Below are 27,335 nucleotides of genomic sequence, written 5' to 3' on the forward strand. Positions count from 1 at the left end.
CTTAGAATACAAATAATCTTGGGCTGTATAAGATAACATCCTTCCATTTTCTATCGTGGATGTCGTAAGAGGCGACCAAAGAATTAACCGAATAATAGGCAGAAGCGTTCTCTGAGTGAGTGCCATGTTCCACCCATATTTTCTAGTGGTGAGTAGGTACATTGTGAGGTCGTACGGTTAGATACCATCCGCCATGTTTTGCCACGAACAAATCATGCCAACCCGGTTGTCAGTGTGCGACAGCTAGATAATTGACACTTCGAAAATGTCATTATTGGGGTTGGCAACGGAATTCACGTTGTGATGCCAATAGTCTTGGGTATCAATTAATACCACAAAATTTTATTGAACAATTTGTTTTCTGTTTATCATGAAGATGCCTCCATACAGAACTGCAACCCATACACCACTACTCCTCAGTCAGCGAGAGCGCAATAACGCAAGCCTATTCCTTCTTTCTAACTTATCTTTGTTAAATACTAGTTTATCATAAAAATAATCTATTGCATATTTTGTGTGTGATGTAAATTTAGTAGAAAAAAACTATCTTCGAGTCTCGCTGATTCTCCTCAGCGATGAAACTGCATTTGGAACCGTGGGTAAAGTCATGACGATTTAAAAACAGCTCTATAAAGAGATTTTGTTCTGAGACGAAATCGAAACTTTGCAGGCGTTGGAATTTAAACGCCCACAAGGAATAAGTAAGAGAATGATTAATTATGTTTATTTCGCGTTGCCGGCGGCTCGAATTAAGAAAATAAGCAACTCTTTTAGGGGGCTGGGTGTACAACTTTTCAACAAGATCCCACTAAACGTTCAACTACTACCTGTTCATAGATTTAAGAAAACTGTTATGGAACGTTTGTGCAACAAGGCATATTATAAAGTTAAGGATTATTTACTAGATGGCACTACGTGGGAATGAGGCGCTCGCTCCTGGCCTTTTCATTTTTCATTTTTTTTTTTTTAATTGTATTTTTTTGACTTGTTTTTTCTTTTATTGTGAATATTTCTATTTATTTAAAAAAAAGAAAATATTTGAGTAAAAACAAAAAAAAAAGCCCGCTGAGTTTGTTTCGCCGGTTCTTCTCAGGACTGTGGCTTTTTTTGGAACCGGTGGTAGAGTTAACATTGTTATTTGTATTTTGACATTCAACAAGTGTGTCATACTGACATCTAAGTTGTAAGAAATGATTTTGAATTTGAAGGAATAGATACTACCAACCTAACAGGCGAGTATTTAAGGTTTTCAATATTCGTCAACAAATCGTTCGTCGTTTCAAATAGACTGAACAAAGAGATCTTACAAAATTGGGCAATTAAAAACAAATTTCAAAATGAATCATTTTCAAAATAACGTCGTCAAAGAACGCTAAACGCGTTAATATGCATAGTTAAATTAAAAAGTTTACGTAGATCTTTGCCAGAACGCGTCCATCAAAGTATTTGAATATTATAACAACCAAATAGAACGCGATTATATAAAAAATATGCAAGTAAATAATTTAATTATGTATAATTAATTTAAATACCTTCGTGTTATTTTAAGTATATTATTACCCAATGCAGAGCAAAGACCTCTCAACTCTCTATTATGCATGTAACAATGAATTTAACCTAAATTATGCGTATTATTACTATTCATATTTTGGTAATTTCTTCTTCTTCTCAGTCGTCCACTCCTGGCGGAGTGGTCGTGGTTACGTAAGTCTTAATGTTTGGTTGCGGCTTTTGAGAGACTTGTCCATCTTCCTCTATTTGTGAATTTAATTTTTTAATAATTTTTTAAGTTATCTACGAAGTGTTCCCTTACTGAGTGTACACGTACCGCCACAAATAGAGAAATTTTGGTAATATTAATTAGATAAATATGGTGTTTTCTCTGCTTTTCGCGAGTCGTAATTAAATAAATTACAATTTCTTTTACGGTTTTATCTCGCGTTTCTATTGTCATTATATTATAATATTACCTATATTATTGAATACTGTACTGTATTAATATAATGACGACGGTCACTGGTTTTTGTGACACGTATATTCAATGTAGTCACTTAATGTGATAGGTTAATGAAAATCACAATTTAGCAGCAAGTTATAAGTTTTATCACTTTTTTAGTGTCGTGACAAAAAAAAATGTCACGTCAATTGTAACGATTGGATTGTTACATAGGCTTATTGCGTAAAGTATTTTAATGTATTCATAGTTCATATGGGCCGATAAACGATAGCATACCTGAGATATTTTGTTGAAAAAGCACTATAAAAGTCATTAAAAAAATTCATATCCAACAGTTCGTATTTGCAAACTAAGCGTCTGCCAAATCGAAGGTATTAAATCAAACGTAAGTACTAGTTTATTATTTTTATTATTTAAGTTTGTCTTCTCAGAAGAATGAATGAATATGAACTGCAAATGTGTGGAGAATCGTCTCGTTACATATTATTTCAATCTAAACGATCTTCATGATTATAATGTTTCCTTATGTTAATCAGAAGATCCTCGAGCTACTTTCTACTCATTCACCCCGTTCACACCATTAAGAATTTCATTATATGTATTTATGTACTATTCAAATTCCCAGCCTGACAGGCTACTACTACCGCATCAATTGACATTAACGTGCCGCGTATTTTGCCGTGAAGAAAGGATGCTATAGAATTATTATAATTATATAGTATTACCTAATAATACCCAATAATACTATAGGTAATAATAATAATAATAATAATAATACCTATAGTATTACCTAAGCTATCGAGACTTCGACCTCATGTCTCAACGTGAGCCGCAACATTTGATTGTGCTCGTGCTACCCATCTACGCTGATAAAAATCCAGTCGGTAGGTAGGTAGGTGTGCGTTCAGAATTTTTTGTGATCTGTGAGCTGTGACTGTGGCCACGGAGTTTAGCGTCCAATTCCAGCTCCAGCCAGTCCGCCGACACGCGTCGGGCGGAGAACGCGCATTCCAATTTCAAATTCGAAAATAACATATCGAATATTATTACGATAAGCGCGCCAAGATCTTGTTGAAAACTGATTTTTTTCATTTTGTGTATTAAAATTTTTTTTTAGTATTCGGAATCGTTAAAAAAACAAATAAATATCGCGGGTGACTAGATTCGAATAGTAAAACTGAGATTCAATTAATTTTCACTAGCGAGGAAAGTTTTATTAAACGTAAGTAAATATTTTCTAAATAATTCTGATGTGTTTGTTACAATAATAATTTCAATAAATTAGAACTATGTAAACAGCCTTTGCCAAAAAATTAAGATTAAGATTTTAAATTGTCTAAATCCAAGATTAAAATAGTACATATGAAACATGAATGATACTAGGTAAACTTATATTTTGAAAATTAAGCCACAGTTAAGTATAACTATATAATAATAATGCTTTTTAGTAAAATATTTATTACGGCGATTGGAATGATTGAGTGTAATTAATATATGGGAGATATTTAGAATTTTTTAAGGACATATACGCTGGTCGTAAGAGAACTATTCCCTAAGCCAAAACAGTTATACTATAGTACTAATTCAACATAATATGTACTCAAAAAAATATTAATTTAGGAAAATAGTTAGGTCAGGATTATCATAGTTCTAGATGAGTTGGCGAATTCAAATAAACGAATTATTTTGGTATTCGAATTTGTTTTTCAACTTTGTATTTTCACCATATTATTGTTTTTGAATTTTTTTCATTAACTGAATATTTTATTTCAATTCCTGATGCCGTATTTGTTGATTTGCTCGTGGTATGAGTGCCGACTGTAACTCTTGCGTAGCCAGTATCGATAGCGGTCTCCACACCACAAGACCGTACTTCGATAATGCGTTATGAAAATCTTCTTATCGTGGCCGCCGCTGAGTATTCTTTTTTTTTTATTGCTTAGATGCGTGGACGAGCTCACAGCCCCCTGGTGTTAAGTGGTTACTGGAGCCCATAAATATCTACAACGTAAATGCGCCACCCACCTTGAGATAAGTTATAAGATCTCAGTATAGTTACAACGGCTGCCCCACCCTTCAAGCCGAAATGCATTACTGCTTCACGTCAGAAACAGGCAGGGTGATGGTACCTACCCGTGCGGACTCACAAGAGGTCTTACCACAAGTGAAAAAATATTCTCTGAATCCGGGTCACGCTGGAGCCATTTAAGGTCGATGTCCTAGACACGTCCTTACAAATCCATCCGATCCACTAACACAATTATTAGACGCCTTCATCTCTAACACTAGGAGCGAACAGAGAGACTCTGAAAACCGTATTCGGCGAACTCGTCGAGGGGCTCAACGTGAAACTTAACCCATACATCCGCCCCCTCGGTTTGACTGTTCCACCATCTCAATCAAACCGAATTAACCTCTCCCACCATTTAATATTACATAAAACTAAATTATAAATTAGTAAAAACAGACCGCTGTAAATAAATAAAATATATTTTATTAAATACCCGTCGTGCGTCGACATCTGTTTCAATAAATTTGATAACGCGTGAGAAATTCTAGATACCTATACAATCATTATTGTTTATTTATGAGATTCGTTATTTATTGTATGAAGCTTCAAATGAACCAGAAACACAATTTATTAGACTTAATACATAACATTGATAACAATAATTTCAAATGCATTCGCGAGCAATGTTACAAGTTATTTGTGTTTTATACTAACTAGATGATGACCATCTTGTTGTGTCTTTGAAGCGGTTAGTTGTCCTCAATTAAGAAAAATAGTATTATTATTCGCCAATAGATGTCGGGAATAGTTGATTATTGAAAACACGAATAAAACAACATTTTCTGAAAATAAATCGTAGCTAGATCGATTTATCGCCCCCGAAATCCCCTGTATACTAAATTTTATGAAAATCGTTGGAGCCGTTTCCGAGATTCAGATTATATAAGTATATATTAATATCCAAGAATTGCTCGTTTAAAGGTATAAGATAAGATAATTAAATTAATAATTATACATATTCTAATAATTAAAAACATACTAGCTGACTCAGCAGATGTCCTACCCTGAAACTGTGGCATCCAAATCGCAGCGACACTTGACGGGTTCAATTGTAAATCCAAAACAAACAGGAACTGTCTCAAACCACATACATAAAAATTAAACTCAATTCTTCCAGCAGAAACCGGCTTGAGTTGTCCTGCCCGATCATAAATGTTGACATTACATGCAGAGTTGCGTCTTAACATTATTTTATTGTTGCGAGACTTTTAAATCACAATTTGTTTGTTATAAAAACACGCTACCGCAGCTCTGTCAAATAGTTCCTTATCTCACGTAATGACTATCAATTCTAAAACGTCAGAAGTCACCATTAATATGGCTCTGATATAAAATACCCTCCAAATTAACGACTTTTCTGGATTATTTCTAAACTGTTCGTACACTGTCCTCGCACTTAAGTACACAACGAAAAATTAATCAGTCAAATCTATTGAGGCGTTCTCAAGTTCTCTGGCATAAATGTCACAACACTTTTTTTTAAATAATGCATTCATTTGGTGTTTCTCAAGAAAAAGATAGAAGCCGGAAAAATAATGGTTTATGTAAAAAATAAGATAATTTTCCCGAGTGCTTCTATCCCGCAATTAATGAACATCATACAATATTGGCTTCATTTTAATAAAATAAAACTAAATTGAGAGTAGATGAAAGCGCCCAAAAACTTTTATGGAAATCAAATGCATTATAAGCCCAAAATTGCCTATAATAACATATACACATATAATAACAAAGACACGGTTCACTATATTGCAGACAAAAAAAAAAAAGCACTTTGTTTATTAAGTATTGTTGACCTGAACTAATTATCACTATGAAAACAACGGAAAGATTCGTTTCCCTAATTTCCAATTGACTTTAACATTATTATATCAATACTACATAGATCGATGACCCGCTCACAATGACCTTTGTCAGAACGAGTTTTGGATATCTGTTACGAAATTCCTAACTTCAAGGAGAAAAATATAATTGAATATCATACATCCTATGAGAATAATCATATTTTTAACATGAAAATATGCAGTGATGATTATTTTCATAACTTTCGAAGTAATGCGTGAAGATCGGTTGGTTCATGGTGTTTTTTTCACCCAATATTTTCCTTGCTAAAAATGACTCTCTAAGAAGTATCTTAATTCTTCTACACCCACTATAATTTTGTGTAGATTCTTTTAGCTTAAGTTACAATAGTATTAGGTTATATACCATAAAGCTCTCCTCTATATATGCTGTCACACCTGGTCGCGGACTCATATTCTTTATTATTTAAATTTCACTCTATCTTATTCTTGTTAGATTACAACGGCAAATGAGCAAGAGGTTGCAACCTCTGGCCATATCATTATGTAAACACATTGTTAACAAGAAGCCAATTGTGGCTATCGTGAACTCAACGTTCGGGACCTAATTTTGATATACAGAAAGTTGTTAGTGTCCATTAATTTATTCGAGCCAGCGACATAGCATTTCAAAGAATATCTTGGTATCGCTGTAATAAAAGTGAAATATGAAGTTGGATTCGGGTACAGTATCTACTATTTATAGGAGTGGTAAATATTATTACATAATGCTATCTGCGCACGTTTATAATAAGTCACGGTGCTCACGACAGAGTATTTTATTATCCGCACGCTGTGGTAACGTATTATTGCAATTACAATTAATTATTAAAAAAAAAAATTTTGCGATAGATTCCGTCCACAATCCATGCTCAAATGGCTGTGCCGCTAATATGTTGCTACCTATTTGTGTCTTTACTATTCCTTGGTATATATAATTAAGATATACTGAGACCTTAGAACTTATATCTCGAGGTGGGTGGCGCATTTACGTTGTAGATGTCTATGGGCTCCAGTAACCACTTAACACCAGGTGGGCGTCCACCCATCTAAGCAATAAAAAAATAATAAAAAAAATTGTCATTTGCTTGTAAAAACATTAGATTCACTCAGCAAGCTCATCTAATTATTATATTTTATCATCAAAAACACAAATTTAAAGGATGAGAGATGGATTACAGAAGATTATGTGATGGGTTATATGAAATATGAGCGGACGGACACGATTAGAGCAACAAAATAATAATATATATTTGGTCGATAGAACATTATGAGGAATAAAAACAGGGAGATGAGATTACATAATACGTATTGTTTCAATATCTTGATATAGCGTTTCCTGATTACGTTAAAAAGTTGCACAACCGATGCGACAATGTCTTCATCGGAAAATTTGTTACATAATAATTCAGCAAAAACTATTCATTTGCAACATTAAATGATCGTTGGAGCTTACCCACGCTCCACTTGCGATTTTCTCGCAATACCCTGGATTGCGATCATAGCATTTCGAAATATTTACTCACAAATCCAAGTCTTCAGAACCATCAATTTTTTTTTCTATCGCTCCTTTGTCTTCGTTTCCTAAATGAAGTTTAGATGAGGTCTTCAACGACTTCCACTACGATTGCTGTGTGATGAAGTAATGATTCTGTACTAAGATAAATTATTTTTAGAGTGTTCGGTAAGATATTGCTACAGGTACTTTGAAATACTTCATTTTGAAAGTTTCTTCGTTGATACGAATATTTCCGCATAACTCTTAGGATAGAATAAGTATTGAACATTAAGAAGCCGTACACGTTTGTAGTTTAAAATTAAATTTAAACGCAGACGCCTAAAATAAGAAATAGCGATCCTTATGAATGTAGTGAGATTTAAAAATCTTTAAGCCCTATTCAATAACAAAAATCAAAAGAATGTGTTTACTTACGTAACGCGTTCTGAATAATACTTTTCTATATGTATAAAGCTGACCATATTGGTATGCCCGACATTGTGGCTTAGAAACATGTATGAGTGACGTCCCATTGCATACGATAAAACAGACAGACTCAGGGGAATACTAAGTTCAGCTTATTATGAAACCACTACCCAGATTATACAACAGAAAATTTACTATAAAATTTGCACCGACTTTATGGAGAATACGTAAGAATAAGCGAGTTTTTGTATTTAAAACTTACAGTTAGTTGCTTTTTTCGTCACAATTTAAAAAACTTGAACAACGAGGCCTTTGTAGTATTTTATCAAAGAAAAATTTATTGTGTTGTTAAAGCAATTCTGAGACGATAACTTATCACAAAACTGGTGTGTTGCAGAGCAATATAATTTGTTTACATTCAAGTAGAACTTCTATTCGTTTAATATTTTTTAAAAACAAAAAACCAGGAAAACATCAATCCATGTCTATACTAATATACTAATAATATTATAAAGAGGAAAGATTTGTTTGTTTGTTTGTTTCGAATAGGCTCCGAAACTACTGGACCGATTTGAAAAATTCTTTACCATTAGAAGCCGACATTGTCCCTGATGAACATAGGCTACTTTTTTTCCTTTTTTTTTATTTTATTTTTTTGGTTTCATGTGTGTTTTAATGTTTCCGAAGCCAAGCGAGGGCGGGTCGCTAGTAATCTATAATCTCATTGTAATTACAATAAATTATAATGTAGGTATAAATGTAAAAATTTGTCCGAACGGATTTTGATGAAAAGTCGTCCAAGAATATTTAATAACCTGGATTAACGCATAGTATACTTTACATTGTTTTAAACGACAATAACCGGACAACGCTGGGTTCGCAATTCAAAATTGCTTTATGTTTCATTAATTTTGAATTAGAAATTTAACGCGGGTAACAATGCAAGTTTAGTTAATAAATAAAGAATCAAAGTAGATAAAGAGGTTGATTTTACCAACCTAAACCCACACACGAACTTTACTACCATCAATCATCAATCATCTTTTTTACTCAAGGTGGAAATAACGTAAGAAGAATCCGAAGAACAGTATTAAGATGACGAAATAGCAGTTAGGTTAACCCAGGTTGCGCACTGGCATTTTGGACTTGCTGCATGTTTTGGTCGTCGCCAACAAATTATAATTACAAGCTAATCCCGATGTTTCGGCACTGCAGCAAGCGTCTGTGAACTGAAGACTGCGGGTAGGATGCTAGGAGCAGAAACATTTGCCTACCTTCTTTTTGACTCGTTTCTTAGTGCTACCACTGAAACTCGGTGACAATTACGGTATCGACAGTTTTTTTGGAACACTTTGAGAAACCATTGTTTTTGACTAAGTACATGTTTTCTAGGGTCATATATTACAGAAAAAAGTGATCCTGAAATAAACCTTACTTTCAAAATAAGAAGCCAACACTTTGACATTGATTACTGCATAGCTTGTAATTGGACAGCTGGACGACGACCCGTATCGCTCGTCCCATCCATAGGTAGATCTAACTGGGTCATTGTTTATTTTCCTAGGCCCAACAACATAAACCTGTTAACACAGTTTGGACAGTACTAACGTGACTCATTGTGTGTTGCGTGACTTAAACGAATTAATCTTTAAATATGTTTCATGCTTTTCTCTGCTAAGGACTTGTTTTGTATAAAATCAAACCCGAAAAGTTACTAGTGGTGTTGTGGACGCACAAGGGTAGATGTCACCATAAATTTCTATAGTGAAACTGTTATGCTATCCGACCTGAAGAGCGGATTAGCCGTTATACAATTCAATTGGAACTTCAATATTATATCTCATGGTGGACGGCGATATTCACTTTAGTCTATGCGCTCTGGTAGCCTCTGAATACCGTGGCCGTGGCAGTGAGGTTGTTCACTTATCTAAGCATTTATTTATTTTTATTTATTGCATAGGTGGGTGGACGAGCTACCTGGTTTTAAGTGGTTACCGGAGCCCATAGATATCTACAACGTAAATGCCGCCACCCCCCTTGAGATATGAGTTCTGAGGTCTCAGTATAGTTACAACGGCTGCCCTAGCCTTCAAACCGAAACGCGATACTGCTTCACGACAGACACGGTCCCGAGGTGGGCGGTGGACGTAATTCAAGTCGTGTTGTTTTTCGACACTAGTAATCTAATGATAATGACCTAATGGTCAATAAAGAGTTCGTCCGCCAATCAACGCTAATCAAAATGAAAACAACATTCTTAAATAACCTCATAGACCAAAAAAATACTAATGGTTTATTTTATTTAAATCATTATCATATGCTTTTTATCAATTGCATACAATTTATCATTGCTGAAAATTTTTAAGATACTCTAGTGATTAGCGTTCATCTTCTAATTAAAGTTAAATTTACAATATTTGTTGCCAATTTGGGCAATATCTGTTGTAGTGACTATGACATTTTTAAGTCACATTTGTGAAATTATGCTGATAGGTCTATGGTGAAATTATTCCATTGACACATCGACATTTCCGTATGGCAATATGTTAATGGAATAACCCATAGACCTATAATATAATAACCTGAGACAATTATTGGGACAAAAATTAACTCATATCTTATCATTTCCCTGTCATTGTATTCACTCTCTCTGTTCACTGTCTATAAATTCGTTTCCGAACACTGCTAGCATGAATTTTATAATTGTGTTTGAAGAATTTTTTCTTAACGACAACAAACAAATGTCGAAGCAAAGTTCTGGAATAGCTATAATAATAGCATAGTTTGCATTATTATTGTTCGGAAACACGATTAAATATGTACCAAATATAGGAAGCGTTAGATATTGCAACATCAATGCATTTTTTCAAGGTTCGTCTGATAAAAAGACTTGATAAAAACCATACATAAACGCTACCGGATTTTTAAAAGATGTTATAAAAAAGGAAATTTGATGGATCATAAAAAGTTAAATTTCCCAGAAATATTAACACATACGCTTTTTCGAAATTTTATCATATATGTATACATAAAAGTTTGTTGATTAACGATATACTCTGTATGCCCGTAGCACGTAATTATACAAAGGTATGGTATATCATAGATAGTACTATACTTAAAAACGGCTGATTGCTTTGTTTTTTTTAATTTAAAATTCTAAATCTCCTTTTATGTTTTTAAGTTGCTCGTGCAATAATTAGTGTCAAGCGACAGAATATCTCGTGCCCGATCCGCCGGAAGCATTGGGCTTAAGCAATTAAACCCATTGCTTTAATGAGACATTTTAATAAGCAGGTCACCGGCAACACGCGTCACTCACACTACGACAAAACGACTGACTAATTACTGCCTTTTGCATTGTAGATGCAAAAAGAAAAGGCACATTAAATCCTCTTAAATATTTAAGCGTGTACTTAGTAATGGTATTTGTGTACGTGATTAGCGTATTGTTTTGTGAAACTCATAATACATTAGCTTTTCTCTATGCTCTACAGTATTTACCGATGTTTAAATTTCACAACTTATTTTGGACATTACAAAGAACGAAATAAATAAGATATTTAAATTATGGGAATCAGTCTTGTAAAATAGAATAGAATACGTACATACGTATTTGTATATAATTTTTTTGTGTTATTTAAAATCCTGTCATTTCTAGACAAAGCATTGAAAAGTATTAGTTACATAATTTAGCAAATTTTCTGATGAAGCTGTTTGTTTAATAAAATTAAGGCTATCAAAGTCAGTTAAAATCCAAAACAGGTTTCGTGAATTTAATACACAATCCATTAATATCATCATTGCTTATAATTTATTATACTGTACTATACTTCATTTGTTAGGTACTAGAATTTATTCCGTCACGTTTATTATTGGAATTTAATATTTATTACTTCAATACACGCTGGTATTAAGAAGCCCAAAGTCGATCTTAAATTTCAATCACGGTACAATTGCGAATTGAACTGCATGCCTTAAGATGAGTGGCAACATTCACGCTATGGCCTCAGGTTTCAGTAGATGCTGAACAACAAGGTCATAAGGAACGTAATCCATATTATAATAACAATAACAATAATTTTATAAATCCGAAAGTGTGCATTGTTTGTACAGGTTTAACCTAGCAACGAACGAACGGATTATTTTTTGCAGAAATATATAATTATGCTATGTAATTTATTGATCTGGCCGGTCATCGTTCTCGTCGAACCCGACGAAGGGCTCGACGAGTAAATTAACCCTCAGACACAGCCCACTGAGTTTCTCGCTGGATCTTCTCAGTGGGTCGCGTTTTCGATCCGGTGGTAGATTCTGCGAAGCACGGCTCTAGCTAGGGTTCGTGTTAGCAACGTCATCAGGTTTGAGCCCCGTGAGCTCACCTACTAGTTAAGGCGACGCTGATATAGCTTCTCAAGGCTATCAGCTTAGGTAGGCAAAAAAAAAATGTTGATCTGGGAAAGATGATCGACTTTAAATCTATTGCGATTTTCTAATGCAGCTCAAAATGTCGTTGGGCATGTGTTGGTGAAAAATTCAAATCTAATATTTCATAGTACACATTAACTCGGTATAAATTATGTAAACATCTTCGTTGATTCATAATCAGTGAGGATTGATACGTATAACTAATTGAATTAAAACATCGATATGTTTACAAATACTATTCCTATAGATGATCATTACACGGTTACTGCCGGACCGTTGTTTGTTCTTCCTTATTACTGTTTACATCCGGAAACCAAGGAAATAATACTATCATATTACAGCTGAAATTGTTTTCATCTCACCCAATTAACCTTACCCCATACTGTAATAATTCATAAGATCGCCGATTCATAATTCCATCTTTTCAACTTCAATATTTAAATTAATAAATTCGACAAATTAATTTAGATAAATTCATTAGAATCGTCTCAAAATTCAAAATATAATTATACATACCAGTTTGCGTAATGTATTATGATTATTAATTTAATATATATTAATAAAATTATATTATAACGTATTATAATATAATTTTATTGATTCATATTCTATGCAAATTATATGTTGTATATAAATTATTTTTACGTTAATTTATCTCCGAATGCGCTTACTACGGACGTTCGTCTGACTGGTATAGAACATATTAGATAATAAGTCCACTAATGTATACTAATGTACATGAAACTTAATATAAATATGTTTATAAGCCACAGTTGGTTATTGTATAAGACCAATTTTGGAGTAAAATTAAATTCTGGAAACTAAAAAATAAAAGGAATATTTTCTAAACGTGGAGACGACTTTTATAATTGTAGAAATCTTTCTGTGTAATTTTACCATTTCATAGCACTAAATACCATTCAAAGGTTTTAACAGAAAAACTATGGAGATTTTCGTAAGGAACATAAATTTTTCGCTTATTATTAAATTATTATTATAATTATTTTATTTATAACAAGCCATAATATAATTTAATATTGATAATAATGGTTGTATAGTATATTCTACGCACCAGTCAAAAGGGTGACTTATTTTGTACCACAATACATAAACTCGTCGAATTTATTTCCGCCTATTTCTGCCGTGAAGCAGTACTTAATGCGTTTCGCTTTGAAGGGTGGGGCAGCCGTTGTAACTATACTGAGACCTTAGAACTTATATCTCAAGGTGTGTGGCGCATTTACGTTGTAAATGTCTATGGGCTCCAGTAACCACTTAACACCAGATGGGCTGTGAGCTCGTCCACACATCTAAGCAATAAAAAAAAATAAAAAAATCTCGAAATTATGTATTCACATCACGATATAAGAATCACAAGCTAAATATTATAAGTTACCAAACAAAGCTACCAAACAAAATCAAGTATAGTGATATCTAAAGTAATTATAGAAAAGATTTATTTGTGTTTGATGAACAATTAAGGACAAGAACAATCAAAGCAGGTAATATTTCTTATACTGCTAATACATATATACAGTTGCTTAAAAACTAGAATACGTCTATCGATGCACACACTGAGTTCTTCACTAATTAACAAATGATTAAGTATTTACAACACACTTTGTGCTCTAAATAGAATGCTTATGAAATGTGAAGCACTAAAGAAAATTTTTCACTAAATTACTTGCTTCACCTAAATACGTCTAAAGGGTTTTTTTTTAAATAAAACTAATAAATATTTAGTCTGCAGACAAACTGAATACTTTTACAAAAATTGTCGTTTGGCAGAGTTAAACTGGTAAGTGGGACTAAGGAAATGTCTACCAGTGCTCACAGCTTGTACCTATCGCCGCTCACTAATAACTTACTCCAGACATGGTACTTTACTGGTGGTAGGACCTCTTGTGAGTCCGCGCGGGTGGGTACCACCACCCTGCCTATTTCTGCCGTGAAGCAGTAATGCGTTTCGGTTTGAAGGGTGGGCCGGCCGTTGTAACTATACTTGAGACCTTAGAACTTATATCTCAAGGTGGGTGGCGTATTTGCGTGATGTCTATGGACTCCAGTAACCACTTAACACCAGGTGGGCTGTGAGCTCGTCCACCCATCTAAGCTATTAAAAAAAAAAAAAAACATATCCGCTTGGTAACATATTAACATTTAACCATATCAAAGACTCGTTTTAAGATAAAGCAGTATCTATATTCACTTTTTATTAATTATTGCTATGATGGAGGGACACAGCTCACCAGCTATTAAGTAGTTACCGGAGCCCCCAGACATCGACCACGATAATCCTGTCACCCATCTTAACACATGGGTTCCAATTCTCAATCTTTGCAGTACATCGGCTACACCGCCCTTCAAACCGAAAGGTATTACTGCTTCACGGCAGAAATAAGCAGAGCAGTGGTACTCACAAGATGCTCTACCACATTAGATTGTTGGTTCGTTTGTTTACATTTGCAACAAACGCACAAAAACTAATAAAAAATATTTTTATATATATGGCAGATCTATTAATTTTGTACTTCAAAAAAAAACCACAAATGTCGTTGAACTTTACAAAACAGTACGATATACAACAAGTTATTTAATTATATTGGCAAAATGCTTATAGCATGCTAAACTGATGTATGGAACTCACGATTGCTGAAAGGCCGTCGGAATAACACATTGATCCAGCGATAAATTATAAGATGCCGGCCTACATGTTGTACTGGTGTGCACAAAATTGCTTTGTAGGTTTACTGAGCTTCATAATATCGTAATATCACTTAATTACGTATCGCCGAATATTGAAAGATGTTGATTGACAACCGTATTCTTTAAAACAAAATGAACTTAAACCTTTTTTTTTTTTACTTTGTAATTTGAACCACCTGCTTTTTTTTTTTAAATATTTTATTCAGTGTGCACTCATAATGTATTTAAATAATGGCATTTTTTCTTAATTTTATTGGCCGTTAGGTAAGCATTCTTGATTAGGGATAAATACATATCTGTTAAGTCCTCGTGGGGTTTAGTCGGTAGTCGTTCTGCGGGGCAAGTGCTTCGCGCGGCTTTTTCAAGGCGTAGTCTCCTGTGAGAAATTGGGAGAGGTGAAGGACCTCGGCCCTCCTCTTCTCCCCTTCTTCCTCTCAGGAGGCGCCGGAGTCCGACATAACCCGGTCCGTTACCCCCTCGACCGGGTATCCGCATTTGTAGACCGAAGGCTTGTCTCCTATTGGCAGCAAAAAAGATTTAAGAAATTGTACTACAATTTGAACTGAGGCACGTTTATTTAATTACGCTTATTGTGTACTTTACAGTTTTCAAGGGAACTGACTTTGTCAACGATCTAAATGTTTCATTCTGAGTAGTAAAATAAAAATATCAGCGGTAGGCAGCGGCTTGGCTCTGCCCCTGGCATTGCTGAAGTCCATGGGCGACGGTAACCACTCACCATCAGGTGGGCCGTATGCCCGTCTGCCTACAAAGGCAATAAAAAAAAATATATATATATATATTTAAAACAAACTTTTATTGGTAATTGTACAAGCAAGATCAACGATACGCTGTTTCTGCGGGCATAATGCATCTATTCATTCAATGTACTATGTAAGGATAGATAAATTTTAATAGGAACACTCAATGGAAATAGGTAACATAGATTAGACGTAGTGATAGCAATAATGCTCTGACTTCCGGGACTAAATGCAACAATATACGAGGCCAATTAAGTTATTTTAGATGTTGTACAATGCAATATGGATATTAAACTAATTAGATAACACTTAGAGCATGTTATAAGCGTGTAACTAAAGGAATACATCACACACGTTTCTCACAACGTTTGCATCGTATTTTTTTATGTTTAATCTAAAAATAACCTTTATAAAAACCGGTGCGTTCTAAAATGGTCTTCGATTTGTAAATTACGAAAATCGCAAAACCTTCCAAATGGACAATTTAATGACGCAGTCCCTAAATAGAAACAACTTAATACTTCTTGAATCTATATATTAATACGTGAAGCAAAAACTTTGCATCCCTTTTTACGAAAATTGCACGGACGGAGAGAAGAAGTGCACAATGCTAATATCTTTTTAAAATAATGCATAAAAGATACATTAAATCAATAAAGAAAACATTACACACACTACATACCATGTATTTGACGCACACACGCATGCATACTATTTATTGTCAAACTTTTGTTCTTGACGTCTGTTGTCAAATTGAGAATAGATTAAATATTGTTTGTCTTTGTTAATATTTTTTATAGTTATAGACTTGGCGAAATTTGTGATTATAGAAGTATAAAATACAATAATAATAGTGTACAAACTTACAATTCCAATTAATTATAGTCGAATTTCGACTACTGCGGGACCTCTAGTAATGTTAATAACGTGATATTACTGTGTTAAATGCTCTTTAATATATTATGTTTATTACTAACGAGTACTACAACTACTGACGCTTTAAATCAGTAATCATATGTTTGAACGAAAATGAGGTCAGTTGCGTTCATTAAAACTAAGTAAATGCAGTGATTCGAAGCATGTGCTACTAAAGTTCTAATGCACACGTGCTCCACGTGAACCGGTAAACAAACGAACGACGCCTTATTATTCTCACATGGTGTTCATAATTTTTATCCTAAATTGGCCAGCTCTCGACACTCTCACAAAAATTTTATTGGCCAATCGATTCAACATAATCACGAAAATAAATGGAAAATTGAAACGCATTTTATGAAATTTCTTAAAACAAGTATATTTATATATAATAGTTCTATAGAATAGTTCACAAGTAATGCTTTATATTAGAACAAATTTGCTTAGCATAAAAACCGTTATAGTAGCCAACCTTAACATATAGACATATGCTGTCGCGGACTTTTTTTAGATATTTTAAAGGGGAACAATTCTGTCATACATTATTTTAGCGAAACTTTAACCGTTTCTGCAGCGCACGCAGCGGAGCTCTCAAAAGGTAAAAAAAACCCAGATTTTGAAACATTCTTTATTGGTGCTTCACTTGTATTAGTCTTAGCGTGGTGTTATATAGCCTTCCACGATAAATGGGCTATCTAACACTGAGAGGATTTTTCAAATCGGACCAGTAGTTCCTGAGATTAGCGCGTTCAAACAAACAAACTCTTCAGCTTTATAATATTAGTATAGATATGGATCGATGAAAAGTATTTTTATAGGTCAGGTAATATTTTTAACAAGCTGTGCAACAACCATGAAGATATTTAAATCAACTTTAATAATTGCCAACTTCTGTTATTCCAAATAGAAGGAATCTCAATAAAGTAAATAATAAATAAGATAAGGAAATCAAAATAAAAATAAAATACTCAAATAATATACTATTTGTTGTTAAGATGAGGTCAAAAGCTTAATTATCATGCATGTACACATATGTATGTGTGGCTTCGCGGCAGATATAGGCAGGGTAATGAAAACTACTCCCGACTGCCGACTAGCAAAATGACTTATCACGGCTCAAACTAATATTACAGCGGTAACAAATGAACACCGACTAGCCCATGAGCCGGAGAGTAGCCGTGGCCTACTATAAATTGTTTGATACGAAACATTCAAACAGTACCGTGTTCCGTCGGCTTAACTAAAGAAACCAATTAGCACCTGCTTAAATATAATAAAAACATTATTCATTATTACACAATTAAGTAACAATAATTATTTTCAAAACACAATATTGTGTTTTAGATTTATTACTTTTTTAGCTGCAATGAAATGTATGTAATTAATTGCTCAGCTAACAAAACATTGATGCAGAATGCGATTCGAACTGCGACAAAGAACGTTTGTTACAATTTGTGTGCGTATATAAAAATTTTAGATATGTACCTATAGAATCGTCTAATTCACCGTGCTTACTGTCGCTCAAGAACATTAGCAAAATCAGTACGTGTGCTGAGTAGAGTTCTACCGGAGTAAAATTCATCCATACTACCTGGAACCACTGCGGTCATCCACAGTGCGTTTCCAGAGTTCTTTTTTACCACGTACCATCCGGCTTTAAAATGAGCTCCCCTCCATAGTGTTTCCCGAGCGCTATGACATGTCCTTCTTCAAACGGGGCTTGTGGAGAGTACTTAGCTTGAGTACTTGAGTTTTTTTTTCTCCTACCTCACCTAATCGCTGGTAACCTAAGGGGCTATTCCAGCTACACTCGAACGGTTAGGTAAGCTCACGGGCTCAACCTGAGAGAATTGCTCATACTAGCCGTAGCAAGAGTAGTACTACCGGATCGGAATCGTGACCTACTAAGAAGATCCGGCGTAAAACTCAATGGGTTAACGATTTGCAAACTTTTTTTTCTTCCTACCTATGCTGATAGCCTTGAGAGGCTATTTCAGCTTTACTCTAACGTGTGTAGGTGAGCTCACGAGCTCAACCCGAGAGCATTGCTCATACTAGCCGTAGCAAGAGTAGTGCTTCGCAGAATCTACCACTGGATCGGAAACACGACTCACTGAGAAGATTCGGCGAGAATTTCAATGTGCTGGCTTGCAAACACAATAGAGTTAACTGATTATCGTGTTATTAAAACCAAAAGCCTCAATTGTGCATATTATTAAAGCACGTATATTATTTTAAATATATTTACATGCTTTAAAGAACTATTTAATAGCTAGTAAAGTTCTAAGATGAAAAGGTTGTTAGTGTGGATACTATGCAGAAAGGGGATAAGTTTATCTCATTCCTGCAAATCCAATGTTCTTACATATCCACTTTTCAGAGCCATTTACAACCGGACATTTAATCGAGTTTATATTAGAAACCGTATGTACCGTACCGTTAATATTAATAACCTGTAGTATTCTGGTAAAAACTCGGATTAAAAACTACGAATAAACAAAAAATGGAACATAAATAAGTCCTAAATAAGTAAATAAACAATACAAGTCGCTTTGCTAGTCTTTAAGAGTGAAAAAAAGAGAGGTACGAAGTGACATAGCGGTCTCACGCATGCTCCTCATGAGAGTAATCGTAGTATTGAGACTGGGCATATACCACAACACTCATTCCAAATGTCTTTATAATAATAATGTAACATAAGTTATATTCACCAATATTTCGGTTAGCATCTTGATGTTTGATATCTGCTAGCCACCTTGGCAAGAAAGAGTGACTCCATAAAACATAGATACGGATTCTACTTCGACAACAATAATAATTAAAATTATGTATGTCGAATCTGTTAATTTTGCATGAAACATAAAGGAAATCGCTAATTCTTAATCAAATCATCTATAACTGTTTTATGTACGTGAACAAATGATTTTCTGATAGCATAATCATCGAGATTGAATTATTGTAAGTCATATGATTCGAGACGGATGCCATTATTCACGTTATCCTTTGCATAGGCCCCGGTAACCAATTAACAACAGGTGGGCCGTAAACTCGTCTAATGATCTAGAGCAACAAAAACTATAAACAAAAAAACTAACTTATATATAACTATACCTTGAGATTACATCATTCAATACGATGTACTTACATGGATATGTCAAGTTCAAAATTAATTGAATCTAGGAAGTAATTTATTGATACAATGAAAAAACAAACAAAAGCAAATCTTGTAACTACTAGTATGTACATGTGTGCTTTTTTACTTTTAATTTCCTCTGTAAACGTAAGTCATTATTTTATTTATATCATTGAGATTAATTGCATCTGATATGAAAATGTAATGTAAACTTTTTTTTTGTGAGCTGATTTATAGATAGAAACATGAGGTACTTCAATATTTAACGAATCTCAGATGTAATTAAAATAAGGATTTATATTTAATTAGACTGTATTTTTTGTTATATTTATAACTTGTCTATGCAAAACTTACTTCAATACGATGTTAACAAAGGTAATACAGTTTATCTTACACTCCCACCACTATGACGTAATTTTAACAGAATGTATTTTTACTTTATTTAAGGGAAATAGTTTATGACCTGTTTCATTTTTGGAGTTAGGAGACAAAGCAATGAATACTAGAAACATTAACAAATTTGTCTTTGGCGCCGTGATAACGTGAAAGAGTTATAGTTGTCCTCCTGGCTTAACTTTTGCTCGCCCAGCTGTCCTAGGGAAACTGAAAAGGCCATCGGGACACCAGTAATCCTTCCTTTATAAAAAAAAAGTTATAGTTGTGTCCTTTAGTCGTATAAGGAAACTGAACTACGCGGCATTTTGACGTTCATAAAGATTCATTGAGTGTTTTTATAAAATGTTTACTTCTGGTACGAGAACAATTTTCGAAAGTAATAATATCAACTAATTTTTTAATTTTATTGGTTCTCTTGTAGAAACACGCAGTTTGTTAATAAGAGACGCGATACGTCATTTGCATATGGAACGGCACACCAGCAAAAACTAGGTATTTTACGTATTTTTTCATCGAATAGGATACAGAATATGAATCTACGGGATTATTAAGACCTTGTCAATGTAAACTATATATAAGCTGATATATACAGCTATATGCATAAATAAGCTACATACTGAATTAGAAACTAATGTAACAATTATATTATTAACTTTGATTTTTTGCCTACCCTTTTGTTGTTAGCCTAGATTGGTGGGCAAGCTCACAGGCCTCGGCTTGTAAGAGTTTGCTACCATATACCCTAACAAGAACAGTGATTCGCTGAATCTTTCGCCGGGTCGATATTGCGACCCACTGAAAAGAGCCGACGATAAACTCAATGGTGTGAACATTGACTATAATTAAAGATGGGATCTTATCCGACCCCGACGGACAAAGACAAAGCCATGTCTTATCGGAACCTCCGGATTCACTCTCGGCGCTTTTAGGACCCTGAAGCACCGGTCACCGTCCTCGTCGATTACGACGATGAGTTCGACGAGCGAATTAAACCATAGACACAGCCTACGGACTTTCTCGCCGGATCTTCTCAGTGATTCTGCGAAGCACTGCTCTTGCTAGGGCTAGCATTAGCAAACTCTCTCAGGTTGAGTCCGTGAGCTCACCTACCCGTCTGGGCATAGCGGGAATAGCCGCTTAGACGACCAGCAAATAGGTAGGGACAAAAAAAGATAGGATATCAAAGGTCTGTCAAGTCAATAATATCAAGATCGAAAGAATTGTAAGTTGTACCAGACTTTTTAGTGTAGAAAATACAGACGCTCTTAGGTAACATTAGACTTATATCAATTCTTATATATGTGGACTTTTACATAATATGTGCATAGGCAGTCTTATTGAAAAAATATTTTTTCATTATTCTATGTACTTATAAAAAATCTCTTCACGCTTTTGTCTGATAGTTGTAAATAAGCGAGAACCCTAACATAAACATGTTTTATTTCACTTCATTCTTTATTATTGACTGGCTCGGTGGTGCTAAGTTAGCGCCCAAGACTGTTGCGCCGAGGTTCAATTCCCACATCGGGCACTCATTCGTGTGATGAACAGGTTTGTTTGCTCTTTATCTGTGAGATTATTATCTATATAACTAGTCAGGTCATAAGTATTGTCACACAGGAAAAACTTTTCTTTTAGAATGCTGGTCACAAAAAAGTTTATTGAATTCGAATTTCGAATTGTTCATGAAAATAAAAATGTATAACTTTTAGAATTTTACTCATTTTTAAATATGGAGTGGACGCTTAAAGAAGACCGTGTTGCAGTTATTGCGTTGCATCGTTGCGGTTACGCGCCAATTCAAATTTTTAACATACTGAAAAATTTGAATATAACCAAAAGATTCGTTTTTCGTACCATCAAACGATACAATGAAGACTCTAGTGTAGATGACAGGTCAAGAAGTGGTCGCCCTCGGTCTGTTAGGACTCCAGCAGTGATAAAAGCTGTGAAGGCGCGAATTCAAAGAAATCCCAAACGTAAGCAGAAACTGTTGGCCCTTCAGATGGGATTAAGCAGAACCACGGTGAAAAGGGTGTTAAATGAAGACTTTGGGCTTCGGGCATATCGAAGAAAAACAGGACATCGTTTGAATGCTCGTCTAATGGACCTGAGACTGAAGAGATGCCGCGCTTTGTTGAAGCGGTACGCGGGAAAAAAATATCGGGAAATTCTTTTTTCGGATGAAAAAATTTTTACCGTAGAAGAGAGCTACAACAAACAAAATGATAAGGTGTACGCACACAGTAGTGAAGAAGCGAGCAACCGTATTCCGCGTGTCCAACGAGGTCATTTTCCATCCTCGCTCATGGTATGGTTGGGAGTTTCTTATTGGGGCTTAACAGAGGTACATTTTTGTGAGAAAGGTGTAAAAACGAATGCAGTTGTGTATCAAAATATAGTCCTGACGAACCTTGTGGAACCTGTTTCTGATACCATGTTCAATAACAGGCACTGGGTATTCCAACAAGATTCGGCGCCAGCTCATAGAGCGAAGAGCACGCAAGACTGGCTGGCGGCGCGTGAAATCGACTTCATCCGGCACGAAGACTGGCCCTCCTCCAGTCCAGATTTGAATCCGTTAGATTACATGATATGGCAACACTTGAAGGAAAAGGCGTGCTCAAAGCCTCATCCCGATTTGGAGTCACTCAAGACATTCTTAATTAAGGCAGCCGCCGATATTGACATGGACCTCGTTCGTGCTGCGATAGACGACTGGCCGCGCAGATTGAAGGCCTGTATTCACAATCACGGAGGTCATTTTGAATAAACTTTAGTGTCATAAGAATCTATGTTTTGTTAAGTTCATTTTGGTATATGAATGGTTACATAATGAATAAACTTGTTTCAATTATTTTACATTAAACATGTGACAGAATTTATGACCTGACTAGGTATGTATATCGGTAAAGAAACGTATAAGAGTATTTACGTCAGTCTCAGTATAAACACAAGGAGTCGTAAGTCGGAGACCAGATGAGCGTGCGTGATTTGCTCCCAGTTATTCATTTAGCTATTATTTATGTTATTATTCTCATATTATGTCAAATCAAATCAAATCAAATCAAATCAAAATCAATATTTTTTTTATTCAACTTAAATGAAGGTACATACTTGTTGAACGTCAAAAAGAACTAGGTACTCTTAATGTGTAAACCCTTAACTCTATGCATTAATTATTTAAAAAAATTAACAAAACATTTCAGTGTTTATACACGATTTACGAAATACTCGCGGCCATAATTCGATAGGTCCGTATTTATGAAATATTTAATATCTATAAAAGATATTTTTATTAAATTAGATGAACATTTTTAGTCCCACGGTTGGCTTTTAGACTGATAATTGTTTACCTTCAACGTTAGAAATACAGAAATACGCGACCTCGCTATATTTAATAGATTCGAACATCATTACGAAACATTTCAAAGTCAAAATGAAGTTATCAAATTAAATAATACGTGAAGCAAAAACTTTGTATCCCTTTTTACGAAAATTGCGCGGACGGAGGAGTATGAAATTTTCCACACTTATAGAGAATATAGAGAAGAAGTGCACAATGCTAATATTTTTTTAAAATAATGCATATAAGATACATTAAATCAATAAAGAAAACATTACACACACTACATACCATGTATTTGACGCACACACGCATGCATACTATTTATTGTCAAACTTTTGTTCTTGACGTCTGTTGTCAAATTGAGAATAGATTAAATATTGTTTGTCTTTGTTAATATTTTTTATAGTTGTAGACTTGGCGAAATTTGTGATTATAGAAGTATAAAACACAATCATAATAGTATACAAACCTACAATTCCAATTCATTATAGTCGAATTTCGACTACTGCGGGACCTCTAGTCAAATTAAATAGACGGACCGTAATATTTGTATTGGTGTATTGTAGTTAGTGTTTCAATGCATTAAATCCTACACAGAATTTAGATTAGCTCCCAGCGTGTATTGTTTGAACCCGTGTACTAGAAAGTCACTGGTTTTGTAATGTACACATCAGCGCATGCAATTTGCATAGAAAACATTGTTCAAATTGATTGTGCAGGTTTTCTGTTGTTTTTTTTTTGCTTTGTTGCTGGACTTTATTTTACGGAAGAGCACTTGGTGTTAATTGTTTAGCCGAGCCCAGAGACCCAATGTGGATATTGACGTCTATTTTCTGATATAGGGTAGAAATCTCTTTTGCATTGTCAATAATGTCTATGTAATATAATTAGAATGGCCGTGCGGGCTTATAATAATACTTCCTACCACTAGTTCCGGGAATTAAACAGACATCGAATATCATATATCAATTAATTCATAATTCAACTTTTCGAATACGTCTTTCACCACTTGTAGTACCACTGATTTATTATTAAATATGTCAATGGTTTTTTTTAAATTGACATATTTTTTTTATTATGTGACTTAAGTTCCTCTTATATACAGAACAAATAGATAGGAAAATAAAAATAGCACTGGTGATATGGATAAACGATACGTAAAAATAGAAGTAATTACTCAAATGATAATAATTATTTTCATTAAATTCTAATTGAAAAGTCATCAATGCATTCCATATCATTCACGTCTTTATAATATTTTTTCTTACTTATAAATTTTATTACAACATAATATTGTAATGAATACATAGTTTTTAATTACCTTACTGGTGGGAGGACCTCTTGTGAGTCCGCGCGGGCAGATACCACCGCCCTGCCTATTTCTGCCGTGAAGCAGTAATGCGTTTCGGTTTGAAGGTTGACGCAGCCATTGTAACTATACTGAGATCTTAGAACTTATATCTCAAGGTGGGTGGCGCATTTACGTTGTAGATGTCCATGGGCTCCAGTAACCACTTAACACCAGGTGGGCTGTGAGCTCATCCACCCAACTAAGCAAAAAAAAAATATTATTTAAATATGTGAAAAAATAATCACTGTATTATCAAAGTTTAAGATAGCCGTGCTCAAAACACAAAACAGGTTACAGCACCATCCTAATTCCTTTACGAATTTCAAAAATGCCGGAGCCAGTACCAGAATTGTTTGGCGAGCACACCTCATGCGTACAAACCAGTTTTTTTTGCTAACTTAGGACGTTGCTCGTTTTATTTGCGGATTGATATTGTATAGAGGTCACTTCGGTATATATTATATACGACATAAGAAATATTCATAGATTTATACATAACTTTAGAATGTAAAATGTAGGCATTCAGCCACTAATATTAACGTTTGTTAATTTAATATAATGATGAGGGAACATTTCGATTTTGCCGATGTTAAAATCCCGTATTCACGTACGACTTCCACAATGAATAATAATTATTTACTTAATATAATAATATACTGCATTTAATGAATACGGGTTTGTTTGTCGATGTTTAACATTGACGTGCTTTATTTATCCGATTCAGTAGAAGCTTTGTATGGTCGTTGACAACCCGAGGAAGTTTTCTTGGAAACCTTCAACTGATGGATGAATGAATGTGTTTCTTCAATTTAGCTAAAGTCACAGTGCGGCGGCGAAATATAGTTGTGTTTCGGGAAATGTATTATTAACATGTTAAGCCCGATGTTAATAAGGATGATATCAATATATTAATACGTGAAGCAAAAACTTTGTACCCCTTTTTACGAAAATTGCGCGGACGAAAGAGTATGAAATTTCTCACACTTATAAAGAATATAGAGAAGAAGTGCACAATGCTAATTTTTTTTTAAATAATGCATATTAGATACTTTAAATCAATAAAGAAAACATTACACACACTACCATGTATTTGACACAACACATACATAAAAATATGCTCTTTGTTTACTGTCAATTGGGAAAGTTTTGTTATTGTTTAAAGTCTGTGGTCGAATTGAAAATAAATCTATTTTGTTTGTATAATATCGTTTGTCTTTAATATTATTGATCTATAGTGCAGTTTTGACGAATACTGTGATTATATTATCGAAATATAAATAGTGTTTAACAATAGAACCATAATAATGTTTAAACTTATAATTTCAATTAATTAAAGTCGAATCTCGACTACTGCGGGGCCACTAGAACTGATAAATTCGTATCAAGAAAAAAATTCGCCTTTGTGTTTTTCTATACTTCTAGATAATTTCATATACACTGTTCATAATCAACTTTTACGACGAAGATACATTATTAAGTACCAAAATTTCCGGTTTTAAATCCGCATAACTTACCCATAACGATACCCCATTTTGTGAGTCGACACAGCACATAATAGTGATGTGTTCCGTATTTAAAATCAAAATAGATAAATTAATTGGGAGCTTGTCAAAATCTCTCTTACCGACTTAAAAAAAAAAACAATATTCAGAAGATAATTATTTTCGCGGTTCTCTTGCGTGAATCAGAAAATCTAATTTAATAAAAGGTCGTAACTGATTTACTGTATTCGTTGTTATCATAATATGAAAACAATTGATAACATCTAGTACATGTACCAGTAAATTGTGTGATAAAAGTACAACTGAGTAAAAAGCATGACGATTAGTCTTCCTTGGACATCAAACAAAGTGTTTCGTTAGCAAACTAAAGTGAATAAAATAAAATAGTTTATAATAATTTACAATAATACAAAATGCAAGAACAACGAAGTAAATCTCGTATTTTTAATTTGTCTATTATACATCGTAAATACCATATTATTTACGTTTTAAAAAGAAAGGTACGATGACTAGATTACATTTCGGTAAAGTAGATGAACAGATGCTCAGTGAATTACTGGTGAGTTACTGGTGGTAGGCCCTTCACTGGTGGTAGGACCTCTTGTGAGTCCGCGCGGGTAGGTACCACCACCCCACCTATTTCTGCCGTGAAGAAGTAGTGCGTTTCGGTTTGAAGGGTGGGACAGCCGTTGTAACTATACTCGAGACCTTAGAACGTATATCTCAAGGTGGGTGACGCATTTACGTTGTAGATGTCTATGGGCTCCAGTAACCACTTAACACCAGGTGAGCTGTGGGCTCATCCACCCATATAAGCAATAAAAATAAAGAATTGGTCACCAGCCTGCCGGCGCTCTTACCTGAATCACACCATAATGTGATTAAGGTACCTCAAGAGGTACAGTGCTGTTGTAGACCTAGGGTATCCTGCTGGTACATAGGACCCTCACGAGCTGTTTTCACTTCACCCTGTTTTGAGCTTACTCTGTCACATCAGTCCAAGT

General features: G+C 34.4%; 1 protein-coding gene across 1 annotated transcript in view; it reads left to right on the forward strand.

Moving 5' to 3' along the window:
• The first annotated feature begins 2,871 nt into the window (after window positions 1-2,871).
• LOC114251271 (beta-glucuronidase) overlaps window positions 2,872-27,335 on the forward strand; it is a 50,045-nt gene continuing 25,581 nt past the window's right edge. Inside the window, exon 1 of the mRNA XM_028185484.2 lies at window positions 2,872-3,179. The gene's annotated coding sequence lies outside the window, so the exon portion shown is untranslated. The remainder of the gene's footprint in view (window positions 3,180-27,335) is intronic.

This window comes from Bombyx mandarina, chromosome 08 (assembly GCF_030267445.1).
Source record: "Bombyx mandarina strain Sakado chromosome 08, ASM3026744v2".
In the NCBI taxonomy this organism is placed as follows: domain Eukaryota; kingdom Metazoa; phylum Arthropoda; class Insecta; order Lepidoptera; family Bombycidae; genus Bombyx; species Bombyx mandarina.